The sequence below is a fragment of the Poecile atricapillus genome, chromosome Z (genome assembly GCF_030490865.1).
Source record: "Poecile atricapillus isolate bPoeAtr1 chromosome Z, bPoeAtr1.hap1, whole genome shotgun sequence".
NCBI lineage: Eukaryota > Metazoa > Chordata > Aves > Passeriformes > Paridae > Poecile > Poecile atricapillus.
In genome coordinates this window covers 7,082,409-7,107,046 of record NC_081289.1, presented here as the reverse complement: position 1 = coordinate 7,107,046, position 24,638 = coordinate 7,082,409, and positions in this window count along the sequence as shown.

Below are 24,638 nucleotides of genomic sequence, written 5' to 3'. Positions count from 1 at the left end.
TATCAATCCTTAGAATTATCAGCATTGCAATAGCTCCATTTCAAATGGGAGTGAGAAGAGAATAACGAGCCTGGTCCTGGGTTCAAGTCCTACAATGCTCCTTTTAATTTTGCCAATGCTCCAGTGTGTGGTTCTAGTAGGAGAGACTTAGGCACGAGAAAGAAGGTGCAGACATAAATGATTTGCTGGGTTAGGGTCAGACAGCTCACCAAAGAGCAAAATCCTGTGTCAGCAGCAGATAGGGAAGGTAGCAGGGGATGACAGGGCTGGAAGAGGCGTGTGCCATCAGTTCTCCACAAAGATCCTCAGCTCGCACTGGTGAGCCCTGGTCAGCTGGGCAGTGGAGGGGGAGCTGGAGAGGAGCATGGGGCAAAATGAAGTGGGAGAGGAGGAGAGCAGTGAATTCAGAACAGATGTCAGGAAATGCTTTTTTCCTTCAGAAGCTGCTCAGCATGTGGAATGGGTCCTGGCAGTACTGCTGATGCAATGACGCTGGACTCACTCCAGGAGCTCTCAGATGTGGGGGAGGTAAAAAAGAACAGAGAGTTAATAAGGGGTGAATTTCTATGGCCTGTTGGAGATACTGCCCTGTGCTCTCCTACCTCAAGTGTAGGCAAATGTGTTTTGAATTATCCTTTGATATTTCAGCCCAGTTCCAGAAAGAAAATGGTGAGGGCATGTGATCTGCTTTTGTAGCATGTCCAGAAGAAAAGATGATCCTCCTTTTGTCTGCTTTTTTGGATTGCATTGAGCTGATAGGTTTTGCCATGTGGCTTTGCAAGCACTGGTCCACTGGGGGCTTTGCCTGTGCTCCTGTGGCCATAGGCAGATGGGTTGTGTCATGCCATAGCTATGTGCAAAGAAGTACCTTGAGGTCCCTTAGCTGCTCTTACAGGGTCTGTGGATAGTGTCCGTAACCTAAAGTGCGTGGTGTGCCACTTGTGGTGACTTAAGAAATAACTGGAGGCCAAAGAGCTGCTGCTGTGCAGTTTCCATAGGATCAGAACTGATGTTTATAGGGGGAAGAATGGGAGTCTAAGTTGGGTTCTTAAGGCTTTGCAATGAGTACAAACACTTGATGAGATTTGGAGGAGTGGAAATACAAGATATTTTTTCCTTCCCCCTGCCATTTTGAACCATTCATCCTGTTCGGAATCTTCCGTCTGTCAGAGCAAAGGTTTGTGGTGCTGTTGTCAATATTAAGGATGACTTTTCTCACTGGAACTGGTGGAAACTGTGGCCAGAGGAAGTGTTGTGCTAATAGAGCACAGATGTCCTCACTGTCACTCCAGTGCTTGTGTTCTCAGCTCATGTTCTGGCACTGCTTCAGACCTAGGTGTGGGCTGCGCTGGGTCCCTCCCATGGCCTGTGGTGCCTCTCTGAAGTTGGAAGGGGCTGCTGCTGTTTTCTGGGCTGATTTTGCTGAACCTCAAGTACATGTATTTGAGCTGATCATCTACTTTTCATTACCAGAGCAGAGCAATCAGCCCTGTGGAGTGTAGTTGCCTTCCTTTGACTGGAGGAGCCCACAACGCCTGGCTCAGAGGGAACATTGTCTACCTTGCAAGGATTCTGAAGCCAGGCAGTTCAAATGCCACCTCCAAACCACCTGCTCTTTTTCACAGAGTTTTGCACCCCAGGACAGATGGGGCCTGGATGCCTTTAGTAAATTTGGCCCTTCATGTCTGTGTGGTTCATAATGTGATAAAGAGGCTGTCTCTGCACTGTGCTCAGTGGCTCTGGTGCCATGGAGTCAGCCCAGGTGCTTGGAGGGGACACGTGGCCTCTGCAGGGGGATGCAGAGAAAGGGCCTGCCCCAGGCCAAGCACTGACCAGCAGGAGGGAGAGTCACAGCTCCACAGTGGTGTGAGGGAAGGAGGAGGATGTGAAGCACCTGGAGAGGGTTCCAACAGCCACAATCACCCACTGCTATAGCCATAGTATTTAATTATCTGAGCAATCATTTTTGGAATTAACTTCCATTATGCACCCAAGTCCAATCTCTCAGGTGGATAGCATGAGCAATTTAACACAGATCAAGGCTGGCACATGGAAACTTTGGCCTGATTAGATGGGAAGGAGAAACATGTTTCTTTCCCCTTCTTCAGCTATTTTATAAAGAAGCAAATCTTTAATAATGCAATTGAAATACCAAGTCTACTTTATTGTGCTCAAAAATTAAAGAGTGCCCAGAAAGCCTAAGCCCCTTGTGGGGTTCATTTAAGGTATGCATTGCTTGGTATAGAAAGGCAAAGGAAGCTGCCTTTGGAGTCAGGACATGGCAACCCAGCCCATCCGGAATAGTCTCTGGGAGGGAGGGCTTGTGTCCATCTGGTTATCTTGTCCTTTAACTCTTACTTTGGTAAATGAAGCCTAAAAGATTCTCTGATGAAAAGCTGATCAGGATTTTGCTTTCATCAGTAGCAGCAGAAAAAGAGACCCCTTAAATTTACATTGTTAAACCTGGAACATCCTTCATCACTGTGGCTGTGGGTCATAGGGGTGATTTTCTCTAATGTGCAATTTGAGCTCTTGTCTTCATCCAGCTTTGTTTCAGTGCTAATCCTTTCAGTGAATTTTGCTCCATATAATTTCAGGGAACCACCTTCATGAGCTGAGCTTAGCAACAAAGTGGATTTGGGGAATTTGCTAAGCCCAGTGGGCCACATACATCACACCCTCTGGTTTGTTGGGGAAATTTTACTCTCGTTTCTAGTATAGATAGAATTAACTTCTTAAATACCAAGGAATAAATTCCCCTCAGAGCTCTTGAATTTTTTATCATTTTCTTGTTGCAAGGGAGTAGCTTCTGCTTTATACCACGCACTCTTATTCCCTTTATATTAGGAAATTGTTAGGATAACCAGACAAGAGGGGAGCTGCAAACTACCTACAGCCCCCCTCTGCAGTTAGACCCACTCAGTCCTGATGCTGGAAAGCAGGGATTGCTGTCTGGGGAGGAAAAAGGAGGTGCTAAAAGGAGGAACATACAGTGGAAAGGCAAGTGCCTGACTGATGAAGGTTTCCACCTTGTACCCAAGGTTAAACAGCAGCTCTGGGGATGATGCACACAGCCTGCATCTGTGTTCACATCTAATGTACCGTGTGCCTTTTTATTTCCCCTGAAGTCTCATTGTGTTTTTGATTCCTTTCCTATTGTTTCCTTTCACCCCAAGCTCTTCCTGCCTATTCAGGCCTCCCTGCCTTTGGATTATTTCCCAGGGATGGTTTGTAATGAATGGCATTTAATTAGTAAAAAATCCTTGAGATGGATCCTGAAATGGATGTCTGAGGCTGGCTGCTGCAGTGTGGAGGGAAACCCAGCCTGAGCCCTTGGTTTGTGGGGAGTGGAGATGGGAAATACTGGATATGCAGGGACCAGGAGCAGGTGGGAATAAAAATTGAGTGGCTGGCTGACAGAGCATAAATGAGAAACCAATATCGGCATCTCAAAGCTTTTATCTCAGAGCCCTACTTAAAAAGGACCATGATGAGAAAAACCCTATGGGGATGAAAAGGAGAGTGGGAAAATTTGTTGCTTGACTCCTTATCTTCTGCCCCAGACCTTGTGAGACCCCACCTGGAATGCTGCATCCAGCTCTGGGGTCCCCAGCACAAGGAGGACATGGAGCTGTTGCAGCGGATGCAGAGAAAACCACAAAGGCGATCCGAGGGCAGGAGTATTCTCTCCTAGGAGGACAAGCTGAGAGAGCTGGGTTTGTTCAGCCTGGAAAAGAGAAGGCTCTGAGGAAACCTCATTGTGGCCTTCCAGTACTTAAAGGTATCTTACAAAATTGAGAGAGAGCAATGTTTTATGTGGGCAGATAGTCACAGGACAAGGGGGAATGGTTTGAAACCAAAAGAGGAGAGATTTAGGTTAGATGTTAGGAAGAAGTTTACTCACAGGGTGGTGAGTCAGTAGAACAGGTTTCCCAGAGAAGCTGTGGATGCCCCATCCCTGAAAGTGTTCGAGGCCAGGTTGGATGGAGCCCTGAGCAGCCTGGTCTAGTGGGTGACATCCCTGCCCGTGGCAGGGGGCTGGAAGTGGGTGATCATCTAATTCCCTTCCAACCCAAGGCGTTCTGTGACTAGCAAAAAGCCTAAATACATAGAAGCAATGCGTGCAGAAACTCAACTTGCCCCTTAAAGCCATAAAAAGCCTCTTGGAAGGATTTGCCGTGCCGGCGTTTCCTTTGCCGGGTCCGTACCCGGCTGCCAGGGCCGGATGCCGCAGGGATGCTCCCGGTGATGCTCCCGCAGCCCCGCTCATCTCCCACCGCCTGCTGCCCTCTCCTGGGCAAAGCGGAGCGGGCTCCAGGGGCTGCCTTTCCTTCCCCCTCCAAAGCTTTCCTCTGGAAACACCGCAGCGCTGAGCTGTCAACACTGAATGACTGCTGCTTTCTTGGGGAAATGCGTTATTATTTCGTGATTTTTCTATGCAAATGTCATTAACACTTTCGCTGAGACATCGCTGATTCGCCGTGTTTAAACGCCTTGACTGAGTATTTCAAGACCTCAGATCAGGAGCTGGATTCACAAAGGGGTGTTTGGTGTCCGGTGTTAAATTGCCATCTGTGATGGCTCCGGGGCTATCCACCGGCAGATCCCTGCGGAGATCCAAGGCGTTCTCAGGACAGATTGGAGATGTGATAAGCCCAAATATGCCGGGCTTGTGTTTGGAACAGCCTTCTCCAGTAGCTGGTCCTTTGCCTTACGTGTTGTCAGCCACTGCTGGTGCAGTCTGGGGTCGTTGCAGAGGATTTACCTCCTGCTGCAAATCCATCATCAAGCACATCCCTGTGCTATCCCCCCTCTGCCCCCTTCCATCGCCTTCACCACAGGGTGTTCATCCTGTTGGCACCCCAGAGAGCACTGATGTGCCCTCTGTGGCCTGGCAGCCCTTCCCAGCAGGAGAGAGACCCCAGCCAGACCCTCCCTCTGCTCCAGGGAAGGAGTGCAATGGGACCATCAGAATGCAGGTGGGGAGAATCCTCCATTCCCACATATCCCACTCGTCAGCCTGCATTTGCCATCTTGGTTTCCATACCTACAACTTCTCTCTCTCTCTATCCATTCAAACTCTCTCCTTTGCTTTCTAAAAATGTCCCTCATGCTCGGCTCCATCCTCTCGCTGGCAGCAGACTCCTCCTGTTGCTATAACAACGAGCAGCAGCCCAGCCAAATCGGCCAGACCCTGCCACATTTCCCTGCCTGCATCCAAATCATCTCCCTAGGTGTGAACACACTCTCTTCTTCCCCAAGTCTTTGCCATCTGCCTGCAAGGGGGAGATTGCTCCCTTTGGGAGGCTGCTGGCCCTCTGCACCCCCATGTGCCTCCTCTCCCCTCTGTGCATACTTTGCAGCCCTCCAGCTGGGTCCACACACATGACCGGGACCACAGTCACTGTCCCACACACCCTCTGAGATAAAGCACCACTCTTTTGGCCCATAAACCCCATGCAGATTAAATTATTCATTGAAATGGGGAGAATTGCTTGAAATACAATGGAAAAGATGTGTTCAGGGTTGTATCCTGAACACAGGGTTTTTTTGTATCCTGAAAGTTGCAAGGTGTGTCTAGCACAAAGGTGCAGGGGTAAGAATTTTCTTCTAAAGTGGTTTTGGGGTGTCTGTGCCCTCTGCCCTAAGCCACACATCCAGCCCAGGGAGTACCCACTGGTGCTGTGTAAAGCCTCTCTGTCACTGCAAGGTGTTGTGGGCAAGGCTTGCTGGTCCTACAGAGAGCAGGGAATCAAGCCCTGCCACCCTTGAGGTCCTTGAGGACCCTACCAGCAGACATTCATGGTGGCTTTTCCACCCTGGACCATGAGCTCCACTTAAAACTGCTTTCTCCAAGCCTTTCTGGGCTGGCAGCAGCAGACTGGAAGTCACAGGTGGAAAGGGTGAGTTCCTCTGTGTCAGAGTATGGCACAAGGCTCCTCATCCTGAGCTGCATCTCTGCTGCCCTTTCCTTGGGCAAACTGCTGTCCCAAGGCCCACCACAAGGATTTCTAACCTCCCTGCTGGAAAAAAACCTAGGACAGCCTCCTGAGATAAAGCCAGAGTGGAGGGACACCAGGAGCCACACCTCAGTGCTGTGTCCAGTTCTGGCCCCTCAGCTCAGGAAAGGCACTGAGGTGCTGAGTGTGTCCAGGGAAGGGCAATGGAGCTGGGCAGGGGCTGGAGCACAGGTCTGAAGAGGAACAGCTGAGGGAGTGGAGGATGAAGAAAAGGAGGCTCAGGGAGGGATCCTGTCACTACAACTCTCTGGAAGGAGGTTATAGCCAGGTGGGCTATAGTCAAGGCTCTTCTTCCAGGTATGGAACAGGAGGAAATGGCCTCAAGTTGCACCAGGGGAGTCTTAGATCAGATATTAGGAAAAAATTCTTCACTAGAAGGGTTTCCCAGAATTGGAACAAACTGCTCAGGGAAGTGTTGGAGTCACCATTCCTGGAGGCTTTGAAAGGATGTGCAGATGTGACACCTGGGGACATGATTTACTGGTGGACTTGTCAGTGCTGGGTTAGTTTACACTTGGGTTCAATGATGTTGAAGGTCCTTTCCAGCCTGAATGATCCTATATCCTCTGCCATCTTCTCACCTCAGGACAGCTCGAGCTGTTGCTTCATCTGTAACATTTTCTATTCCTAGGCTGGAGGCCAGGGGAAATCTGTGGGTTTCACAAAACACATTAAATAGTGCAGCCTCCTCTAGTGAGTGGGCTGGCAACGTTGAGGAGCTGTTCTCCTCCAACATTTTTTGTCTGACAAGCAAGGTACTTAGCCAAAGAGACCTGCTGAGAGTTTGTTCCCTAAAAGGACCTTTGTGTGCATTTTTAAATTCTCCAGCCCCTTGGAATTTATATCTCACCCTAACTGGAGTGAAATCACTTCAGACCCAGCAAACTGGAAAGCTCTTTCAAATACTTATGGCAATTTCTGCTCCTTTTAGCAGTGAACTGTTTTTGCACTCTTGTCTGCAGCTGGAACTGTAGATCTGCTACTGTTAATTTTGGGGTTTTTTTGTGGCCTCAACTGCAACATAAATTTACTTCTCTATGGAGCTTTGGATTTAAAACCTGCTCTTTCAGTTCATCTTGGATTTCTGGATTCAAGAGCTCCCTTACTCTAAGGTTACCAATCTCTTCTTTTTTAAAATTACTTTTAGGTGCAAAGTGGTTTTGGCTGGGTGTCCAGATGGACTTTTCACAGAACCTGATTTTGATAATTGGGAAAAGGCTCCAGACAAACCTGAGCTGCTACTGCCTCTCTCCATCAGGAGGAAACATGTTCTTCCTGTGACCCCAGGGGACAGTGCCCCTTTGTGTGGTGCTTTCCATCCTTCAGGGAAGCAGTGAGGATATCTTTAATGAAGCTGTAAATGTTGTGGGTTCTCTTACCAAAGAGAGGTTTGGTCCTGTAAGTGGAGACTCCCAGCTGTCCCTTTTTTCAGCTGAAACCTCCACAGCAGGTCCAGGCTGTTCAATCCCAACAGCAGCAAGCAGGCCCAGATATTCTTGTCTTGGTTGAGAAACCTGCTGCTTCCCAGCCCCACATCCACCTCCAGTGGTGCTGGCCTGCTTTCCTCAGCGTGGGGATGCTCCAGAGGCAGGGACAAGAGCAGCTGGCTCAGCAGTGACATGGCATGGTTACCCAGAAGGGAACCCTTGACCTGAGCTGACTTACCCAGTGAAATGGAAGGAGTTCCAGTAGCAGATCACCTTGGTACCAGAGATCCTGCATCCCCTATTTTCTCCAGGGAAAGCATCATTCTTTCATCAATCCCATCCAAATAGGAATGTGTGAGGGATCCTGGCTTTCCACCTGCCATTGCAAGGGCATTTCAACCCTGCCAGGCTATGTTAAATTGTGGTTTTCTCAGTCCATGTATTTTTTCCATTCCCAGCTTCTAAGTCACAGGGTTGTGCATAGAGGAGCTTGAAAGGAGGGGATTAAGGCTCAGTAGCTTGAATGTCTTTTTCATCCTCTTGCTGCAAGATTTCAGACATGAGCAATGCTTCTGAAAAGCTGTTTTTATAGGTCCTTGTCAACAAGTTTATGCCAAAGAAGTTCTCCAAAATTTGTTTGTTCTCACCTTGAGTTGGATTTGTGCAACCAAGCATTCAGGAAAAGATAATGGTTTTTTTTTATCAGCGGTTATTCTAATTCCTAAAGATTTTAGTACTATCTGCTGCATTTCATTCTGGATTCTAGGCTGAGTTTGTAATTGGATTTTTTTTTACCAGTGAGTTAATATGCAGCAATGATGACATCCCTAAACTTAAGCTAATATAAAATTGAAGATATTTGGAATAGCTAAGCTTCCAAATAAGAGGAAATCATCTAAGAAAATGCCTGCATAGTTTAATGATGTTATTCAGTAAAGGCATTTTTTATGTGTAGCTCCCTCAAAGCAGCTGTCTTCATAAAGGCCAGTATTCAGCCAAGGAAGTTTCAAATATCACTCACTGTCTTCAAAATGCCATGATTACCTCAAACATGGGAAGAAGGGGACTAGCAGACATGCTTGATCCTTCCTCCAGCCATGACTGACTGATAATTGTGTTTCACCTCTTTTGAAGTGGGGGGTTATCTCATGGAAAGAGCACCAAAGGCAGTTCAGAGATCTCTCAGCTGATATTTAAGTTCAGAGATGTTTGCATTACAGGCATGTGAATGTCAGAATTTTCCAGGAGGTGCTGGGAGTGGTGCTGGAGATGTTTGCAGAGGGTGCTCTGCCCACGAGATGCTCCAGGACTCTGCTTTGTGCTGAGATGTGACTGAAGCCCTCAGCAGTACAAGGAGAGCTTGTGCAGTGAGGTTTTGTGTCTGTGCCAGGAGGAAACTGCCTCAGGATAACTCATTAAACAAAACAAAGTAGAGGCAGCTGTTTGGGTCATGTCATATGTGTGTTTGTTCTTTGCCTTTGTGCTAAAAAAGAGTTTTAATGAGTGGCTTTGTGTCATGAAGGGCCACTTTAACAGTTTCTTCTGTAAAAAATCAAGTGTTCCTTTTCATGTGTTTTAACATTCCTTTTTTGTAAGGAGGTTGAGGAAATGTGATGTTGAGCCTCATTCAAAGCTGTTAGTACACTTGAAAATCGAAAAAAATATCAAATCCCTGAAGTTCATTGTTTTCATCACTATCACTGTAGCAGATAATACTGTGACCTATGTGTGGTTAATTATTTTTAGTCTTAGCTTTCAAGACAGTTAATTGTGCAGTTTTATTTTCTCTCAGTTAGGTATGTTCAGATTTGTTACATCCCTGTCCTCAAATATTTTCTGTGTTGCTTACCTGGAACATCAGTCACTGTGAATGCAGAGATGCACAGGCCATCCCCAAATCACCCATGTGGGCTCCTGTGTCATCCCTTATTGCTCTTGGATGGAATCAGTGGAGAGGGGAAACCTCATCCTGTGTCTTGAATGGGGAAGAAAGAGCCAGGAAGCTCATGGGTTTTATTCTTGGAGCACTTTCTAGCTCACTGTGTGGTCCTGGCCTCCTCCTCAAGGCTCCCATTCAGCCATCCACTGCTGCTCATTGCTCCTGGTGAGACCCTGAACATCCCACTGAGCTCAGTAGGAACTCAGCAGAATAAATGCTTTTGTGCTTGGGTCTTAGTTTTCAGGTACCAAGTGTTCCAGTGTCAATGTGTTGTGCATGTCATGTACCCAGAGTGGGAAGAAATGAAGGTGCATGAAAAATGGGAGTGAGTATCTGGCTTTCTCACTGCTCTTTGTAAGCTTAGAAGGTGAAAATTAATGAGGTGTAATTAAAACAAAAATGCAGCGTGCGAACACAAGTCCAGAGCACCAATTAACCTGACATCTTGTCTGTGAAGTGAGAAGATATGGATTGAGATGCCATTTTGGCTGATGTATTGTTCATATAGGTGTAGACTTGTGGAGTTAGCATCTGTTCTTTCACCCTGTGTTAAGAAACAAAGACTCTGATGCTCTGTGGAGTGGGTGCTCCAGGGAGTGGGCATCAAAAAGAAGATTACACAGAGCTCCAGTGAGATACAAGTCCCAGGGATGGGGATCCTGCTCCTGGGATCCTTCTCAGGCATGTGCAAAGAATGGGTTCCTCAAGCAAAAGTCCTCAGGCTTGTTCTGGCACCCAGAGTTTTCCTCTGCCTTGCTCTTTGCCTGGGCAGAATAATGAGCTGCCTTCAGGTATGATTTAAAGCTGGTCATGGTGATTTAGGGATGGAAATACCCTTACTTTTTAACATTATTTGTCTGCCTCTGAGTGCCACTTTGAAAATATATTCCCTGCTGATTAAAATTAATGAGGGAGTCTAGAAGAAGGAGAATAGTGTTCAATATTCTCTGCTTTCAGAATTTTGGAAGGTTGCCTGGGAATATTTCTAAATTTTGGAAGCTTTCTGAGAAAAATCTGTAAAACTGAAAGGCTCAAGGAGAGTTCAGCTGACATGGGTTATTTTTGTGCCTAGCTAATGGAAATCAAATAAATACACTTGTTCTCAAGCTGTGTTTCCTCTCTGGATAATCAAACCATAACATGACACTGGCTGAGATGCAAATCCCTCTCCCCCTGTCTTTTGGGGGGTCAAGAGCAAGACCTTTTGTTGGTGACCCCAATCTTACTTGCCTGTCCTCTGGGCCTCATTGCATCTGTCAGCCTGAGTTGGTAGCATAATTCGGGTTGGAAGGGACCTCTGGATGTCTCTGATGCACCCTAAAATAGGGGCCAGCTTAGGGGAGGTCACTCACAGCCCCCTCCAGCTGAGTTTTTATTATGGCAGTGGACTCAATGATCCCTCTGGGTCCATTCTATTGCAGGATAGTCTGTGATTCCATGATCTCCAAGGAGAAGACTTCACTGCCTCTCAGAACAGCCTGTTCCAGAGCCTCCTCACATTCCTCACCCTTCAGCTGGGTACCTCTTCTTTTTCTGGGTTCTTCTTTTGGGCTTACTTAGGTAAAGGCATCAGCGGATTTTAGGTGGCTGAACATTGGTGTCTGGTCCCATTTTAAGTGCCAGTGGGGAATGTCACCTCAGGTAAACCCCTTCCCAGGGTTGCCTGGGGAGTAGAAATGGGGGCAGCTGGAATTATATGGCAGCCCAAGCCATGAAAACATTCCTGGTGGAGGTCTCCATGCTGTCTGTGGAGCCCAACCTTTCCAAGCCCAGCAAGGATCAAACCTCCTTCCCCTGCCTGATGAGCTGTGCTGCCCAAGGCTGCAGGTAAAGCTGAGCTGGGGCTCAGTCCCTGGAGAGCTGGACAGGGGATGAAGGGGAGGGAGGTGCTGCCAGTCCATCATGGCAGAGCTGCTGTAGTGGTATTGCATTGATTTTGGCTTTTGAACCAGTTGAAAGTCTGGCCCAATACAAGAGGAATATTGTATAATTACTGGAGCTACAGCCCAAGGAGGATGTGACCATCAAAATCTCTTTGCACAGAGTTCTAAAGATTTAATACATATAAAACACCTTATGTCAGTATTATAATAATACAGATGTTTAATGTATAATGTTAAATTTATGACATGACCAAAGGGTTTATCCTCTGATAGGTGACATCCTCAGGTGTATGAAGGCCTGATGGTGTGGAGCATGATAAATAGTCAAATGAGCTGCAGGGGACAACCACAGTCAGGCAAGCCATAAATTTAAGCTCTTTGTTCTCTGCTGAGACCAGCCTATAGTGTTTATTTAAAAATATGACATAGGTGCATATTCTACCTGAAAAGAAGGGTTTGACAACACTAAGATTTCCCTGCACAGAGGCTCTGTTTTTCCTGCCAGAGGTACATTGCAATAGACACAAACATTAGCATTTTCTGCTTCACAAGGCAACTGTAGGATGGGGAATTTTTCATCCAATAGTGTGGAAATAAAAAAATGTTTGACAGGGGCAGAGCCTGAATGGGATGTATGAATAATCAAAGACACCAGCCTGCATCTGGGGTTTACAAAATGCTGTAGCACACTGAAGTTTTTTTCTAAACAACCTCCTTGAAGTTTGAATTCTTGAGCTTCCAGACTTCTCAAGGCCCAGAGGCACTAAAGAAAAAAAGGATGTACAAACAGAATTTTAAATAAAGCTCTCTCCAGAGAGGAAACTAAAAAAGAGTGAGCCTTTTCTCCTGTAAAGGAGAAAAAGAGCTGAACACACAGGTCCTTTGTTGCATTAGACCCTTGAACTTCTCTACATGGTGCTACCATTTCCAGTGGCTTTGTCTTGGGGTAGCTAACACCAGGAAAAAAACAATGCAGAATTTTATCAGTCAGTTTCATTTTGAGGGAGACTTCCAGGAACTAGAAATCCCACCTAAACTGTAACTGTTTTATTTTTGTGAAGCAGCGAAACGGAGTCTGGAGGAAGGACTCCCTGTGGGGTTAGTCAATGGAGCAGCTCCCTCTGCTCTGGCACAGCCGGCAGGGACCAGCCCAAAGAGCTGGTGGTCTGTGTGAACTCATAAACTGTTGGAGACTGGAGACTGAAATGCTCTGTATGTTGGTCACCAAAGCCCTTGCCTCTTACCTAATTATGTAAATCTCAGTCCTGATGTGAATGGCCAAACTGCAATTTATCAGTGACCTGGGTCTTGGCTTTTAATTCCTAACAAAATCCCTGGAACATGAGCATGCATCCAACACCACCACCCAGGACATTTAACTTTGGGAAAGACTGCCTGTGTCTGTCTTCAGAGAGATGCAATTGAGTGAGGGTCCTCAGTTGGGTGTGATCCCTGGAAATCCTTGAGGGATTTGGAAACTTCATGAGGATTTTTTAATTAGGAGCAAATATGCAGTACCTTCTTTCATACATCTGGCACCTGCAGCTCATTACAGGCTGGAGACATAAAGAGCAAGCTTGCTGTGGCCAAAAGACTTCAGCAGAAGTGCTGCAGACATCTGAGGGTAATCCTGCCCCGCTGCCCTGTGTGGGATGGAGCTCACTGCAAGAGACACTCCTGGCTACATGCAAACTTTGAGTAAGGAGAATAAAAGTCCAAGGAGTCTATAAAGGAAAAGATCTTGTCCACAGCAAGAAGTTACAGGTAAACATCTGCTGCCCAAGTGAATCTTGCAGCGTTAAGGCATTGAACAACCATTTAAATGTGTTTGGGTTTTTTTGGTTTTTTTTTCCTGAGCTTCTGGCTCAGCAGATGAATGGGAAAAAGAATGAGAAAAAAATGAGGCAAAGAAAAAGCTGCTGCCACCTCAAAGTACTCTGGGTTTAAATATCTCCTTGTGCATTGCCACATAAGCATTCTGATCCCTGACAAATAAAAGAGCATATACCCTTGGGAAAGAATGTAAGGAATTGTTTTCCAGGAAAACCCTTTTAGGGATGATTTGCATGCTGGGGAGAGGAAGTAATCTCAGTTGTGCAATTCCTAAGGTATTGCAAAAATGTCTTGAGATGTACCTGTGCACTAATGACTCCCAGGACTACAAAGCAGAGTGAAAGGAATAAGGGATAAGCCTAAGAATGTTCCTCTGGGAAATTCATTGCCCTGTGATGAGCAAGAGGCCTTTAACCCTTTGAAAATTCCTCTAACATATTGGAGATGTGAAAAATGTTCCCTACACAGCAGTTCTCATGTGACAGCTAACAGAAAAATGGGTCATATTGCACCCACATTGTTACAGAACACTGGTTTAATTGTTGCTGAATTTCCTTCTGGCCTGGAATTAACAATTACTTAAGTAAGAGGATCCCCAGGGATCCCCCACTGTTGGTACTGTTTTGTACCTCTCTTCCTGCCTCCCATGTCCATGGGAGAAGGAAAGAATGGGTTGCTGCCCTTCAGCTGCCCTGACATGGGATTTGGTCCTGCCAAGCTGTTGCAGGGTGTCTTAGGGCACAGCAGGCACCAGCAACCAGCCCTTTCTAATCTAATTCTCCTGCCAGAAGTAGAAAAATTAAGTATCTAAAATGACTGTTTCCAAACACTCAAAAAAATCAAATGGTAATTAAAAAAATTCATGAAACAAGCCTTAAAAATTTGCTTGATAAACGCTCAGTGGGATAGTTTAATTTTCTGCCTACAATTCATCTACAGCTTCAGGGGCCAGACACATTGAAAATGATGGATAAGCTGTCTATGCAGTCTTGTATGGTCAGGAGGCAGAACTATTAACAAATATGCCAAATCTTCCTGAATATCAAAGGATTTACCAGTTACTTACATTCAGCCCTCAGTTTTGTAGAGCTGTTGGTGAAAAACAGGGAGAAGTGTCTCTGGAGAGCCTTTCTGCATGGTGCTGTGTTCCTAGGGAACTCCTGGTAATCCATTCTTTTCTTCTCCATGGTGGTATCTGAACAGCTTCTTGTTGAGCCTAAAGCACACGAGTAATATCTGTCAACACTGATTACAGCTTTACTGCTGCTGAGACACTGTAATGTCAATTCTTCTTACATTTAGCTTCTCAATAGCCCCACTCTGAATTCAGATGTTTGCTGTAATTTAATAAAATACTCCAACAAATATATTTGTGTCAAACAGAAGTGTCCTCAGTGGTAAGTAATAAAACACTTAATCCAGCTGCAGAAGCATGAAGTGTAATATTTCCTGTAATCATTTCCTTTTCTGTCTAGCAAGATGACCTTAAAATCTTTCAGAATGTGTTGAGCTCTAGTGTTGAAGCAGTTCTGATTTGCTGTTCATCATCTAATGAGTATTTTTTTCCTTCTCCGGTCTCCAGTCTGAAAGGAGACGATATAAAAGAGTAAATACTGTGCTTATCACAGCCCTGAGTTATCTCAGCCACACATTGTTCAGTTTGTTTTAAGCAATTTAACACTTTTTTTTCTTTGTTTTAATTTTTTAAAATGCCCATGAATTCAGAAAGACAACTTTTAAAAATTGCTTTCGTTTGAAGACAATATATTCTTTGATTTTTTATTCAGTTAAGAAACAAATAGAATCTTCTGGAATTAGAGCAAGAATCTCTTCCCCCCCCCCCCCCCCTTCACTGCTTTTTTTACTGCTTCTTTTTCTTTTATGACAAATTTCTGCAGAGTATCTGTTAACTGCCTGGACTCTAGATCCTGGAGGAATACTTTATGTATGTATCTACATATATCTATATACCTATCTCCTGTATGTATCTACAGCTCATAGGAAGGACTGGAAGGGATTTGGGTGGCTTCCCCCTGAATTTGGGACTGGTAGCTAGTTGGAGATTTTTCCTTTTTTGATATTTCCTCCCTGGGGCTTTTAAGCAAGAGAAAATTTTCAATTATGAGCTGCAAATAGCAAACACACAAGGGTGCAGAGAAGTGCACCACAGAAAGATGTGAACATGCACTGTTCCAACCTGGTATTATTAATGACTGCTACCAAGGGAAGGGGCTGTACCACATCCTCTCATGTTTTATTTCTTTGTCTGGTGCATGGAAACTTCTCTCTTTTCTGTGCTGTGGCAGATCCTCTCCCAGATCCTCATTTATTTACATAGCCATTTAAAATACATATATTTAAAAAGCAAAAAATGAGTGTAAGGAAAAAAAAAAAAAGAAATAAAAAAAAAACCCCAGAGGGATGCACTGAAGCTAAACTTCAAAGCCATTCCTTCCCTGCTGCCTGCTGTGAGTCCACATTTCCCAGTTATGGAACACCCGTGCTGCGTTTACCTTGCTGCCACCAGCACAGCGTGACCTCCCCGTGTTCACTGGGATGAAAGAGGAATGTGCCTCTCAAGGGACAGCAGGTGCAGGGGAGCCAGCCTGGCCAGGGGGTTGTGCCACAGGCCCAGGCCAGGCTCAGCACCTGGCTTTGCTCAGACATTGCTGCCCTTGGCAAGCGCAGCCAGCGCAGATGGGACTCGCCGGGAGCAGGGGGCACCTGGGAGGGCCACGCTGGACACAGCAAGGGATCAGCTGCTCCTCAGTGGGCTCCTTCTCCTGCCACTGAGATGCTGGAGCTGTCAAGATGTGGTGAAGCAGATCAGAGGATTTCAGACAAGCTGGAAAGAAGATAAAAAAAATAAAGAGCTACAGTGGGAAATCAACCTCTCTGCTGTTTCTTACGGCTATAGCACATGGAGTATTATTCAGCAAGAGTTGGTGGAGCTTGAAGGAGACGGCAAAGCCCTTAATTTCTACAAAAGCTCTATGTTCTGTGGTTTTATCTCCTTCATTTTGCCAAAGGTGGTTCCCAGGGGTCAGAATTTGTTTAGGGTCCACACTCAGACAAGTGAGAGCAAGGCAGCTGTCTGAGACTGGCTAGAAGAGAACAAGACGTGACTTGGGCATCTGGGGACACTCCTTAGAAAAGCATCAAAGCCTTGGGAAGCAGGAATCTTATTCTGAAACTGATGTTTGCATTTCTGGAGCAACAGTGACTTCTGGATAACAGATCTACTTGCCAAAGCAGAACCTCAGATGCCTGAAAATTGGGGCCAAAAGTCCTGAGGCTGTTGTGCCCAAACAAGCTTAAGCTGTGTCACTGTGCTTCCTGTAGGCAACCAAACTACAAGATAAAGGACAGGGTCAGATTTCTTCCCCTGACTTTGCCTATTGCCAGTTTTACAGCAGCAAATAATTTCAGCATCTAATTCCAATTCCCAGTGGTTATGTCCTGGGTTAAGATTTAGTAAGAGACACAGACAGGTTTTTGAGTCATATAGAGGACTAATAGCCAGCAATTAGATCATTCTCTGGAGTGTGAAAGAGCCAGGTGCTGCTCCTTCTTCTGCTTCGCCTGAAATTTGCACTGAGCTCAGGCTCCTGCCCCCCCAGGGACCCGCCTTCCTCCTGGGCGTTCTGAGATGTCGTAAACTGCGTCTGTCTTCACTGGCATTTATCCACTTTCTATGGTAACTGAGATGATGGAAGAAGAGGAAATAAAAGAGAAAGCTTGGGAGGAGCAGCAAATGTAAAGCATTATACAAATAGTGGATTTGTTTTAAAAGGTGCAAACTATTTAAAGCCCCAAAACTTAAAATTATGCCTTCATTTATTATCAAAGAGAATCAGGGCAATGTTTTAAAATGACATAGCCTGTTTTGTTGCCAATTCTTCAAAAACAATTATGCAGATCATCACTTTGTGATGAACGGGTTGGCAGCATGAGATCAGCTAGAGCTTTAAGGCCGAGCTTATTATTCAGGCTACTGTCCTCTGACAGATACAGAAGGCCAGATTAAAATGTGATTTTATAGCACACTCTTTTGGTTCCTGGTGGCTAGTAAGAGTGGCCAGTAAGAACAGCAGCATATTCACCTTGATATAGCTTTAAAGATTTTATCTTAACTATATGTCGTGTGTCATTGAAAGACTTCAGGTGTGATAATCAGTTTTCTTCTCTCATTTTCACCTGCTCCCCTGAGATTTGGAGAGGTGTCAGTCCCCTGCAGGTGGGGTGCTTTGTCTTAAATTAGAATAATTCCTCAATATTCAACAGAGTCTGGTGTAATTTCAGTCACAGCATCCGAGTGGAATTTGATCCATGCAGACTCCGTGGATCTGCTCATTACTCTGCCCTGATTAAGCAGACACATCAGTGCATCTCTGTTCTCAGTCCCAGACTCCTTGGAGTTCACTCTTCAGGAGCATTAATTACTGCCATGCCCTCCAAATGATGCTTCCTCTTCACAGGGCCCGTGAATGGCTGGAAAACCATCACATCCCTGCACAGAGGATGTGCTCAGAGCAGAGCTGTGGGCAGGGACCTGAGCTCCTCTGCTGCATCCCCCTGACTGCTTCTGCCAGGGGAATCCAGGGGAGCACGTGCACAGAGACAGCCAGCAACAGGCCCCTCAGACACCTGCAATACATCATATGAAAATGAAATGCACATTTAATTGGTGTTGAGGCTTGTGAAATAATTTGTCTTCTCTGAATCTGACCACATTTTATTTGTTGGTTTTTTTTAAGCAGCAAGGCTGATGTAAAAGTACCCCCAGATGTCTGCTGCTGACAGCTACTCAGATAAACCTATTTGGCTCTTCAAAGATGAGTATTGTATGAAATACGACAGTATTTGGTCACTGCAGTATTTTTTTCAGGTGAAAAACTGATGAAAGATAAGGAGCATGTGGCTCATGTTGCTGCATGCACAGACATGCACAGCCACCTACCCCAAGTGTCCCCTTTGGGAACAGCCTGGCAGGAAAATTCATGCAGATGTCTGTTTGTTTTAATATACAAAAAGCAATCTTTTAAGTCTAATTTGTAACTCCACTGTGTATGTTAAGAGAGGAGAGCTTTAGCTGTAGTATCTGTAATCTGTAGAAATAGATTCTCTGGAAAATCAGCATCCATCCTTTTGGAAGGCTGCAGAGGGTTTGGATGCAGCTGCATCCATATCTGCAAACAAGTATGAAATGAGAGTCCAGGGTGGTCCTGGAGCAGCTGTTCTCTGGCTGCTCACTCCTACCCTGAATCACAAAATATCAGGTACTTTCAACAGAATTCCAAACGCTGGATCTAAAAGCACAAGGCAAGAGTAATAGGATGGAAGCGATTTATCAGCTTTCTGCAGCTGATTCTGTATTTATAACTGGAATTTTTGTATATACTGATGTTCAAGTAGCCCTTTTTGAATTTTGTTTTGCAGTTGCCAAGAAAAACTAAAAATAATTTTTTTTTTCACTTTACCTTTACAATAAAAATGAGGGGGAAAGGCTATCTTAAGCAACATGAAATTCAAAGTATTTTCAAAGTTAATAGCTTTTGCCTCTTTTTCTCTTATGGGTCAAAATTATCTTCATATCCACTTAATGGAAAAAATTCTCAATGTTTTCCAGCTCGTGCAGACTGGAGACTCCTGACAGAGTCAATGCCCCCAGCCTGTCAGCTGAAGCATTCCCCTTTGAAGTGAGCTGCTGTTTGTGTTGGAAATAAAAGCCATGAGGTTTTGTCCTGTTCAAAAATGAGATGAGCAATTATTATTATGCAGAATTTAAAACTTAGCCCTCACCTTTTTCAGCAACTCCTGAGCTGCTGAGTTTGACATTCTCCCACTAGGAGACAGGCTGTCCAGGCTGGATTAGAGCAGAATGTGTAATTCCCTGGCTCTGCCTGCAGTCTCACAGCCCCAGGTGTCAAGAGCTGGAGCCAGGGCTTGAGGAAAGGTGCAAAGTCAAATGAGGGGAGGTGAGGAGTCTTCCTCTGCAGACCCTGCTCTCCCAGAACAGATGCTGCCTACTTTAAGTCCATCTCTGACCATCAGTGCAGGAGCAGTAGGCTTTGCTGTGGCTAAGAGTAATCCTTTGTAAACGCCCCACTGGAAAGAAACTCCACAGCTGGAAGTAGGAAAAAAAATATTGCTTTGTCTTTGTAGCACCTAGACTGTTGTTTCCTAAGAGGAAAGAAAACCTGCACTTCCTTGAGCCCAGAGGTGTTGTCTCTCTCTGGCAGAGCTAGCCTCCCTCTGGTGTCAAAGGAACTGTAGGATTTTCCAGTGGGATGCTGTACAAACCTATCCCTGTGCATCACCCCGGTGCCAGCTACCCCAGGGCCACCCCTGTGATCAGCCAGACTCACTCTTGCACTGAGAAAGGAACTCACGGGGCAGGAGGAAGGGGAAAAAGACCCTAATTGACAGGAGTAGAAAAACCCAATTACAGAGATGAAAGAGGCAGCCCAGGCATATGTTTCTCGGCTTTGGATCATCAGACCTGCCAGTTCTCATTATTTCCTAGCAAGGCTCACTCTCTCCCAAGAAGGGACTCTGGCAGTGTCTGGCCCTTTGTGCCTGCCTGACTCACCTGAGCCCGCAAAACACCTGGTGGCAAAAGCAGCATCATTCCTGGGGGGGGAAACGTGGATTGGAGGTAGATCAAAGAAAGGAAACAGGGAGACAAGGGAGGGGAGAAGAAAAGGTGTATCCCAGGAGAACAAACTAATCAAAACCACGGCATTAAATAAAACAAAGCATCTGCCATTAATAATTGAGGAAGCATGCCCGTGCGCCGTGGGTATCTCATCTGTCTGAAGAATGGAGGGAGCAAAAGGGAGCGAAGCAGGTATGAAAGCCATCGTTTCCCTGTGTCTCTAATGAGCACTGCTGCTTGCTTTATTCCCCCACACACCTCCTCCCCTCATTACGCTCCCTTTTTCCCTCACCTATTTGTCATCTGCAAATGTCTTGCTCTTCAGAGGACACCGGTGTGGTGTCAGGTCTGAAGGAGGCAGCAGAGCTGCTTTGTTCTCCTGTGACTGTCAGGACTCGGCCCTGATCAGGGCGATTCTCCAAGGAGAGGGAGGGGTCAGTGTGTGGCATCCTTGTGACCCCAGACAGTATCCAAGTGTCTGATACACACGGACACTTCTTTTCTTGAGGTGGAGAGACACAAGGATGGATGTGTGAATATCTGGCTCCCACACACTACATATCAAATAAAGATTTGGAACATTAATTGGGAAGAAATTGGGGATTTTAAATTAGGAGAGGGCTGAGTTGGTGGTATAACCCAATCTGATCTTTTTCACGTGTGCAGATCTAATTATTTCTTATGTGACTGGCTGTCATTTCCACGCAGAGCGATGAGTGAGGCTCATGGTACCCTGCTTTGCAATGGGTGATTGCAAAGGTAGCAAATGTCATTTAATCCAGTGGCTAAAGGGTCCAAATACAGCCCTTCACAGCTGTGTCCCAGGTGTCCCTAGTGTGAAGGGTTTAATGATAGATGGTGGCACACATGTCCCTCTTCCCAAGATGCCCCCTGAGGAAAGTGTGGCTCTGTTTATTCTGTCTATAAACATCCCCATCTGTAGGGACAAAAAAATTCTGAAAAAAAATCTGATTCCATTCATGTTCCTGTTTGGGTTTCAGAGTCTGCAAGCTGCCCCAAGCCTCCTGCCTGGTCAAAAGAGAGGAATAGGAAACTCCTGACATTTACCACCCACGAGGACTCATCGTGGCCCATGGGCTGTGCCCACCTCTCCCTCCACAGCACAGGGAGCCCAGGGCCACCCAGATGGCCACAGCTGCAGGAGCACAGGCCCTGGTGAAGAACAAAGCTCAAGAGGGAGCTGGGGCTCCCAACTCCTCCCATTGCTGCTGGCCAGGGAGACAGGGCTGTGCCCTGGTGTCTCTCCAGCTTCCTTCCCAAAGCCATTTCTCCAGGCAGTCACCACTGCCTTTCCCAGGCAACAAAGGAGAGGCCACACACCAGGACCAGCTTCCAGACAGGGAGGGCACGGGAGACACAGACACCCTGTGGACTCACACTGCTCTGGGCAAGATAAAGGGGATACTGTGCAATGGCTTGTTGAAAGGCAGGAGTTTTGGGAATGTTTCTACAAACAGTTTAAGAAACCCCCTAAACCTCCAGCCACACAGATGGGGATCCAGTAGCCCTTTTTGGAGCCCAGGAATTGAGTTATTCCAATTTTAGTTTACATAAACAGAATCAAAACTGGACATGTGCCTTTATTCCAAAGGACAGGGGGCATTCTCAAGATTGTAAAGTGCTACCAAAAGTAGCATGGAGAGTCCCCAGCAAGGACCAGAGCTTTGCTTTGGTAACTTGAAACTCTTCTTCCAAAAACACGTAGTCTAAAGGTTCAACTTCATTAGCCATTTGCTTCCAAGCCTTGGTGAGATTTGGTACTTAATCCCTCAGCAGCTCCCATGCAGGATTTGCATTGGCTTTCATATTGGGTTTGGTGTCAGTTCCTTTTGGAGGACACACGAGCTCTGCCACCACCACTGATTCTGTCTAGAACCAGAAAGGACCCTGTGATTTGCACAAGCTCACCTTCAGAGAGCCCCAGATTCCTGGTTTACAGTCCTTCTGAAGGGTATGTGGATGGAAGAGAGCCAAAGGAAGTTTTCAGTTTAAAGGAATTCCAATAGCAAATTGCTAAACTACCTGCAGCAGTGTGTAACCTATCACTGGTTACAGCAGTGATATCAGCAGAAATTCTGTTAAAAATCAGTTCTACATTAAAAAGGACTCGAGGGAGTCCAGAGAACTATTACTTGGACTGAAATAGCTATTTGCTATACCACTGCAAATATATTTGTTTACTAGTGTATCTGATGAGTGTATTTGACTTCCACACCAGGAAAATAATTTAAAGCTATAATATAAAATAATGAGTGGACACAAATATAAATTTATCAAGGGAATATGCATGACATTTGTAGAGAAGTAATTCACCACAGGGGGGTCAGAGCTCTTTAGGTGTGTTTAGGATACAGAAGGACAGTTTCCAGCTGGAAGAGAGGTGTCTGTGGGGCCAGAGGGGTGAGCAAAGCTGCAGTGTCCCAGTGGAAGGAAGAAGGTGCCTGAGACACAGATGTTTTCTCTTTGGGTGGCAAGCATTGCAAAAGAGACCTGCAGGTTCGTTACACATGAAAAACCACTGCAGTAAGAGTGAGCAGCAGCAAAATGCACTGGAGGGACTAAGCTGTTTTTCACACAGCATAGATTTAAATTATCAGACTTCTTGCCACAGGATGATTTTGAAAATTTTCAAGGGTTCAAAAAGATATTAGACAAGTTGATGGAAGAAAAATTCCTTAAAAAGTGTATAATACAAAAGTACTGAGTCAGAGTCAGGAAGCCTTTAAGTTTCATATTCCTGGGTCTGGGGAAAGTATTCAGGGGTGGCATAATAATCCTCTCAGTGTCCTACCCTGTCCTCTTCCATGGAAAACTCATGGACTCTCCTTTGGCCTTGACTCCTGCATCCATCTTATGCTTTTATTGCACAATGCTTAGGGGTCACCTTCCAAGACAATAAGAAGAATATCTTAAACAAGCAATGGAAATAAATATTCTCAAAATGCCACCAAAACTCTGTCACAAGTTATTAGGGAATCCAGAGTTAAACTGGGTTTGAAAACAAGCTGGACAGATCTGTGGCAAACACATCCATCCTGGACATGATGTCCACCAGACACGATACCCCAGAGGCATTGAGAGACTTGGCAGTGACTGTGCTGCTGGTGGTTTGGGGCCCTGTGAAGGTAAGGAACATTCAGTTCCTCATCTCATCTCCTCTCTTAATATCCAGCATCATCTGTTTTAAAAATATCCAACATCCATTTCAGCAGACCACATTAAAGAATGTTATCTTAGCCCTCATTGCTGCAGGGCCCATGGAGACTTTTATCAGCTCCAAGGTTTTATCACTCAGAGAAAGGGCTCCAGCCCAAATATGCAGGTGGGGAAATGATGCACTGGCACAGGAATCCCTCTCTGGGGATTATTGACTCTCTGAATGTGGTAGGCCTGGTGTAAGTGGAAGCCTGAGCCTTCAGTTTAAGCTGAGCTGCTGAGCTAAGTCACCTCCAGCTGATACAGGTCCAGCCCCTTCCATCCAGCTTGCCTTTGAAACACTCAGTGCCCAGCCTTCTCCAGGGAGGAAGGACCCCATCACAAAGGAAATTTTGTTCAAACTGAGCTGGAAACACTGACAACAATTATTCTTTGAGCAAGCCAAAGACATTTCTTCAAGCTGCACAAAAATCTGTAATAACTAGACAGCAAGATCTAAACCAGATCTTGTAGCAAAGGAAGCCTATCTTAAAAGTACCTTGGATTTATGAAGATGCTACTGCATTATAAAGCCAGTATATTCAGCAGTCCTATAAAGGGATTTTACCCAGGCAATCACATTTAACTCCAGCTTCCATCCCTGCAGCTTCCTAATCTGTGAGGGCGTATTGATAACATACAGGTTTTTCAGTAGGAAATTCACTAAATTCTAAGAAAAAGTCACTTTATTTCCATGAAAAGCACAGAGCAAATTTGCTTTAAAACCTTTATTTCCCCATAAAAATTGATAGATGAAAAGTCCATGGTCTTCCTGGGGTTCAGCTCTGTAGAAAGTGGTGATATGGAAATAGAACTGAATGGAAACAAGATTTTGTTGTGTTCATATTTGCAGCACTGCAAACCTCATTACTATAGCAAAATAATACATTTTTCTAACCCAAAGATGGATTATATGAGCTACTGGCACTGAGAGGAAATTAATTACATGTTTAAGTGCTATATTTGATATTTAAAAGGTGTGGTAGGTGTAGGGAAGGTGGAGGGTTCTCTTTTCTTATGAGTGACATTTCTCAAAAGGATTCTGGGATTCCTATGAGAGTAAAATACCTTCAGTTTATATGGTAAGTGTCAGAGGTGTATGTCTCACTCCCGATATATTTTTCATTCCACAATATATTCATAATACATCAGACATGCTAAGGAGTTGCTGAAAAAATGTGTTGATGGAAGAAATATGAGTTGAATTCCTGTAGAGCCCCTCCAGAATACCAGTGAGTAGACTGATCCATCAGAAATATACACAAAGACCTGAAGCATTGAAAAAACCCCTGTTGCTGCAAGTTGTATGATTAAGATAGCTGTCAGATGCTTGTTGTTCTCCCTCCCTCCCTCCCTTTCTAAAATAATGGTTTAAAACATAGATTTTCACAGTCATCCGCCCTCAAAAGCCAATGCAATAATTTTATGCACTCCAGAAGTAGTTTCAGTCGGAGGAGCTCGGAGCACTTTACAAGGAATAGCCAGCCCTGCCTGAAATCGATAGACTGGCTCTGAAATGGATGAGAACATTCAGGCTGAAGCCAAGGACAGCCAGCAGCTTCAGGCAAAGCTGGGCTCCTGTTTTCTCCTCCCTTCCCTGGGAGCAGTGGGAAAACACTGACATCAGCAGAGAGGACCAGACGTGGTGCAGTTGTCACCTCT